The sequence below is a fragment of the Bison bison genome, unplaced genomic scaffold (genome assembly GCF_000754665.1).
Source record: "Bison bison bison isolate TAMUID 2011002044 unplaced genomic scaffold, Bison_UMD1.0 scf7180017864213, whole genome shotgun sequence".
Lineage (NCBI taxonomy): Eukaryota > Metazoa > Chordata > Mammalia > Artiodactyla > Bovidae > Bison > Bison bison.
Window position 1 is genome coordinate 4,442,024 of NW_011494785.1, and position 7,029 is coordinate 4,449,052.

At 45.3% G+C, this 7,029-nt stretch overlaps 1 protein-coding gene across 8 annotated transcripts in view; it reads right to left on the reverse strand.

Moving 5' to 3' along the window:
• Positions 1-1,260, reverse strand: part of RAD52 (RAD52 homolog (S. cerevisiae)) — a 27,193-nt gene extending 25,933 nt beyond the window's left edge. For 2 of the 8 annotated variants that reach the window (XM_010845032.1, XM_010845030.1), the window contains exon 1: positions 315-1,260. The gene's annotated coding sequence lies outside the window, so the exon portion shown is untranslated. Of the gene's footprint in view, positions 1-246 lie in introns of all 8 variants that reach the window. The other 6 variants (XM_010845035.1, XM_010845029.1, XM_010845031.1 and 3 more) reach the window with 5 other exon arrangements.
• Positions 1,261-7,029: the final 5,769 nt, after the last annotated feature.

Consider the following 7,029-nt stretch of genomic DNA (forward strand, 5'->3'; position numbering starts at 1 on the left):
GAGGGATTCCACCGTGTGTGGATTCCGGCTCGGTTGTTTGAAAGCGCCACAAGGGCTGACTACGCGCTAACCTGTCAAACTCCGCCGAAACCCCAACGCCTTCCGGGCCGCAGCCGCTTGCCGCCTGGGGCCCGTCGGCTGATCCGCCCCTCGGTCCCCCCCCGGGGCATCACCTGACCCCCGCGGCCCCGGCCCTGGCTGCCCGCCCGCTCGCCCGGCCCGGCGCCCTCATGGCTTATCACACACCGCTGGACGCGGGACCGCTAAGCCGAGACCCGAGAGGCGAGCTCCCACCCGGCCGCGACTCCACTTACGCGCCTCAGCAGCGCAGAGCGGACAGAGGTCTGTCCAGACTGAACGCGCAGAAACTTCCTGGGGCACGGCCACTTGGAGAACCCTGGGAAGAAGGTCTGGGCGAGACCGCGAGGGAGGAAGGGCCCTAGACACGGCCGCGCAGAGGACTCTGGGAAGAAGCTTGGGCGAGACCACACCAGCGGAGGCGGTCCGAAAGCGCGGAAGGGCACTAGGCGCGATACTCAGAGGACCCTGAGGTCAAGGCGAGACCACGTGGGCGGAGGGCCTGAACGAGCCGAAAGGCGATAGGCACGGCCGCGCAGAGGATCCTGGGAAGAAGGTCTGGCAGAAACCGGTACAGTGGGGGTGACCTCAACACGCATAAGGGAGCTTCAACGGCCGCGCAGAGGACCCTGGGAAGAAGGTTTCGGAGACACCGCAACGGACGAGGAGGCCTGAAGGGCACGCAGAGGACCATGGGGAGAAGGTCTGGGCGACAACGCCCCGGGGCGGGGCGGCCCGAACCCGATCCTACTTAGGATGGCTGAGCAGAGGACTGTGGGAATGGAGTACGTCCAACTGAACTCGCGCCGGACCACTGTGGGGCATAGGAAGAGGAGCCGCAAGTCAAGTCAGCAGATGGGAGCAGAGCCATCTGTTGAGAGCCATCAAGCAAGGTGGCAGTGCTACCCGGACCTCCGTGCCGGTCGCTCGGCTCCCGAATGCCCTGCGCCGCCGTGTCCTCTGCTGCCCCCTGGCGCCTTGCGAGCTCGCGGCACCGCCCTCTGCGCCCCAAGCCCAGCAAGGACTGCGCGGTTGCTTGGCGCCCCCGGTTCATCCAGGCTGCTGTGGTCATCAGAGCCCGGCAGGGACTGCAGGGGGACGGGCTCTCCGGAACACGCCCCCTGCCGCTGGGTCCCCAGGCCAATGGACTGGTTTCAAATTGGGAAAGGAGTACCTCAAGGCTGTATACTATCACCCTGCTTATTTAGCTTATATACAGAGTACATCATGTGAAATGCCAGGCTGGATGAATCACAAGCTGGAATCAAGATTTCTGGGAGAAACATCAACAACCTCAGATATGCAGGTGATATCACCCTTATGGCAGAATGACTTCCTTGGTGGCTCAGACGGTAAAAGTGTCTGCCTACAATGCTGGAGACCTGGGTTCGATCCCCGAGTCGGGAAGATCTCCTGGAGAAGGAAATTGCAACCCACTCCAGTACTCGTGCCTGGAAAATCCCATGGACGGAGAAGCCTAGTAGGCTGTTATCCATGGGGTCGCAAAGAGTCAGACACGACTGAGCGACTTCACTTGCTTCCTTATGGCAGAAAGCAAAGAGGAACTGAAGGGCCTCTTCGTGAAAGTGAAAGAGGAGACTGAAAAAGCTGGCTTAAAACTCAACATTCAGAAAACGAAGATAATGGCATCCCATCTCATCACTTCATAGCAAACAGATGGGCAAACAATGGAAACAGTAACAGGTTTTATTTTCTTGGGCTCCAAAAGTCACTGCAGATGGTGACTGCACCCATGAAATTAAAGACACTTGCTCCTTGGAAGCTACGACCAACATTGACAGCATGTTCCAAAGCGGAGACATTACTTTGCAGACAAAGGTCCATCTAGTCAAAGCTATAGTTTTTCCAGTAGTCATGTATGGATGTGAGGGTTGGACCATAAAGAAGGCTGAGCACCAAAGAATTGATACTTTTGAACTGTGGTGTTGGAGAAGACTCTTGAGAGCCCCTTGGACAGCAAGGAGATCATACCAGTCCATCCTAAAGGAAATCAGTCCTGTATACTCTTTAGAAGGAATGATGCTGAAGCTGAAGCTCCAGTACTTTGGCCACCTGATGCAAAGAACTGACCCTTTAGAAAAGATCCTAATTCTGGGATCTTTTCTGGAATTGATGCTTTCAAACTGTGGTGCTGGAGAAGACTCTTGAGAGTCCCTTAGACTGAAAGGAGATCAATCCAGTCAATCCCAAAGGAAATCAGTCCTGAATATTTACTGGAAGGACTGATGCTGAAGCTCCAATACTTTGGCAACCTGATGTGAAGAGTCTACTCATTGGAAAAAACCCTGATGCTGGAAAAGGTTGAAGGCAAAAAGAGAAGGAGAGGGCAGAAGATGAGATGGTTAGATAGCATCACTGACTCAATAGACATACATTTGAATAAACTCCGGGAGATAGTGAAGGACAGGGGAGCCTGGCATGCTGCAGTCCGTGGGGTCACAAACAGTTGGACACGACCTCAATAACACATAAAACCCATACAATAACAACAATAACACATAAAAAATAGGCAGATTAATATCTGACCTCAGAATGAAGAAAAGCCTTCTAACTGTAAAAGCTGATAAATTAATCATAAAGTAAAAGATGAATAAATGTAGCTACCTATATTTAACTTTAGCTTCTGAAGAATAAACAAGAAAAAGGGGGAAATATTATTGACATGTATGATGAAGTGAATTCATATATTAAAAGTTTTAACAACTCAAGAAATTAGACAAATAAGTTGAGTGGCTATTTCGCAAAAGGAGAAAGATAATAAGTAGGAAAAAATGTTTAATAAAACCAAAAAGCATACATATTGAAATAAGTGCATAATTTCAACCATTTCTTTTTTACATTAGGAAATTAAAATGTTTTATAAAAATTTACATTAATACATTCTTAACTGAAAAACACAAATGATAAAAATTCATCTAGCATTTTACATTACCACTTGTATGAAAAACCAGAACTATTCTCAGAGTTGACCACTGTTATCTAATGATATATATAGTCTTTCTGACCTTGTATTTATGATCATACATTGAAATATTTTGTCTGATAATATGCAGCACAGATGATACTTTAATACTGCTGGTAAGAATATAAACTGATGCAGGCTTGCAGAAAAGCAATCTTGCAATACATATCAAAAACACCCTCTTATCCAGGAATTCAGCCTCTAGAACATGAGCCACTAAAGAAAATGTCAGGGATGTACACAAAGATTTCTTTATAAGAATATTCTATATAACATTATTTATACCTGAAAAATTACTGGACACAAAATGTTAACATTATGAAATCTGTTAAATAGGACACCCATTAAAAATCAGGTTTTAAAAAATACCTATTGACATGGAAAAAAAATGTTCAAGATCACTTTCTGTGGAAAAAGCAGGGCCTAAAACTATACACATATAACTGCTTGCCCACTCATTAGGATGGCTACTATGTTAAAAAAAAAAACAAAAAACACCAAATGTTGAAAAGGATGTACAAAAATGGGAATACTGTGCACTACTGATAGGAATATAAAATGGTGCAAATACAATGATAGGCCTTCAAAAAGTTATATAGAATTACCATATGACTTGACAATTCCACTTCTAGTTATATACCTAGAAGAACTGAAAGCGGAGTCTTCAAGAGGTATTTGCACATCCATGTCCATAGCAGCATTAGTCAAAAGACGGAAGCATCTCCTGTGTCTGTGTCATTGACAGATGATGGATAGACAAAGTGTGATGTGTATACACAATGGACTATGTTTCACAGCCTTAAAAAGGAAGCAAATTCTGACAAACGCTGGACAATATGGATGAACCTTGAGGCCATTATGAAGCCCATCAAAAGAGAGAGACACAGTATGATTGCACTTAGAGGACCGGAAGTAGTCAGAATCATAAAGACAGAAGTGGTTGCCAAGGTCTGGAGGGAGGGGGAAATGGATAGTTGCTGTTCAATGAATATTGACTTTCAATTTTGCAAGAGAAGAAGAGCTGGAGTTTAACTGTACAACCATGTGAGTGTCCATAACACTTCTGAGATGTACACTTGAAAATATTATGATGGTAAATATTATGTGTATCTTATTGCGGTTTCAAATTTTTTAATTAAAATATTTTTTAAAAAGCTGGCCTACAGTGAGGCATAGACTTGGATTACTGTGATATTGAATGGTTTGCCTTGGAAACGAACAGAGATCATTCTGTCGTTTTTGAGATTGCATCCAAGTACTGCATTTCGGACTCTTTTGTTGACCATGATGGCTACTCCATTTCTTCTAAGGGATTCCTGCCCACAGTAGTAGATATAATGGTCATCTGAGTTAAATTCACCCATTCCAGTCCATTTTAGTTCACTGATTCCTAGAATGTTGACGTTTACTCTTCCCATCTCTTGTTTGACCACTTCCAATTTGCCTTGATTCATGGACCTGACATTCCAGGTTCCTATGCAATATTGCTCTTTACAGCATCAGACCTTGCTTCTATCACCAGTCACATCCACAACTGGGCATTGTTTTTGCTTTGGCTCCATCCCTTCATTCTTTCTGGAGTTATTTCTCCCCTGATCTCCAGTAGCATATTGGGCCCCTACTGACCTGGGGAGTTCCTCTTTCAGTATCCTATCATTTTGCCTTTTCATACTGTTCATGGGGTTCTCAAGGCAAGAATACTGAAGTGGTTTGCCATTCCCTTCTCCAGTGGACCACATTCTGTCAGACCTCTCCACCATGACCCGCCCGTCTTGGGTTGCCCCACGGGCATGGCTTAGTTTCATTGAGTTAGATAAGGCTGTGGTCCTAGTGTGATTAGACTGACTAGTTTTCTGTGATTATGGTTTCAGTGTGCCTGCCCTCTGATGCCCTCTTGCAACACCTACCATCTTACTTGGGTTTCTCTTACCTTGGACGTGGGGTATCTCTTCACGGCTGCTCCAGCAAAGCACAGCTGCTGCTCCTTACCTTGGACGAGGGGTATCTCCACACCACTGCCCCTCCTGACCTTGAACGTGGAATAGCTCCTCTAGGCCCTCCTGCGCCCGTGCAGCCACCGCTCCTTGGACGTGGGGTTGCTCGTCTCGAACTGGAATGCAAAAGTAGGAAGTCAAGAAACACCTGGAGTGATAGGCAAATTTGGCCTTGGAATACGGAATGAAGCAGGGCAAAGATAGAGTTTTGCCAAGAAAACGCACTGGTCATAGCAAACATCCTCTTCCAACAACACAAGAGAAGACTCTACACATGGACATCACCAGATGGTCAACACTGAAATCAGATTGATTATATTCTTTGCAGCCAAAGATGGAGAAGCTCTATACAGTCAACAAAAACAAGACCGGGAGCTGACTGTGGCTCAGTCATGAACTCCTTATTGCCAAATTCAGACTTAAATTGAAGAAAGTAGGGAAAACCACTAGACCATTCAGGTATGACCTAAATCAAATCCCTTATGACTATACAGTGGAAGTGAGAAATAGATTTAAGGGACTAGATCTGATAGAGTGCCTGATGAACTATGGACAGAGTTTCGTGACACTGCACAGGAAACAGGGATCAAGACCATTCCCATGGAAAAGAAATGCAAAAAAGCAAAATGGCTGTCTGAGGAGGGCTTACAAATAGCTGTGAAAAGAAGAGAAGCAAAAAGCAAAGGAGAAAAGAAAGCTATAAGCATCTGAATGCAGAGTTCCAAAGAACAGCAAGAAGAGATAAGAAAGCCTTACTCAGCGACCAATGCAAAGAAATAGAGGAAAACAACAGAATGGGAAAGACTAGAGATCTCTTCAAGAAAATTAAGAGATACCAAAGGAACATTTCATGCAAAGATGGGCTCAATAAAGGACAGAAATGGTATGGACCTAACAGAAGCAGTAGATATTAAGAAGAGGTGGCAGGAATACACAGAACTGTACAAAAAAGATCTTCATGACCAAGACAATCACGATGGTGTGATCACCCACCTAGAGCCAGACATCCTGGAATGTGAAGTCAAGTGGGCCTTAGAAAGCATCACTACGAACAAAGCTAGTGGAGGTGATGGAATTCCAGTTGAGCTATTTCAAATCCTGAAAGATGATGCTGTGAAAGTGCTGCACTCAATAGGCCAGCAAATTTGGAAAACTCAGCAATGACCACAGGACTGGAAAGGTCAGTTTTCATTCCAATCCCAAAGAAAGGCAATGCCAAAGAATGCTCATATTGCACTCATCTCACACGCTAGTAAAGTAATGTTCAAAATTCTCCAAGCCAGGCTTCAGCAATACGTGAACCATGAACTTCCAGATGGTCAAGCTGGTTTTAGAAAAGGCAGAGGAACCAGAGATCAAACTGCCAACATCCACTGGATCATCGAAAAAGCAAGAGAGTTCCAGAAAAACATCTATTTCTGCTTTATTGACTATGCCAAAGCCTTTGACTGTGTGGATCACAATAAACTGTGGAAAATTCTGAAAGAGATGGGAATACTAGACCACCTGACCTGCCTCTTGGGAAACCTGTATGCAGGTCAGGAAGCAACAGTTAGAACTGGACATGGAACAACAGACTGGTTCCAAATAGGAAAAGGAGTACGTCAAGGCTGTATATTGTCACCCTGTTTATTTAACTTCTAGGCAGAGTAAATCATGAGAAACACTGGGCTGGAAGAAGCACAAGCTGGAATCAAGATTGCCGGGAGAAATATCAATAACCTTAGGCATGCAGATGACACCACCCTTATGGCAGAAAGTGAAGAGGAACTCAAAAGCCTCTTGATGAAAGTGAAAGAGGAGAGTGAAAAAGTTGGCTTAAAGCTCAACATTCAGAAAACGAAGATCATGGCATCCGGTCCCATCACTTCATGGGAAATAGATGGGGAAACAGTGGAAACAGTGTCAGACTTTATTTTTGGGGGCTCAAAAATGACTGCAGATGGTGACTGCAGCCATGAAATTAAAAGACGC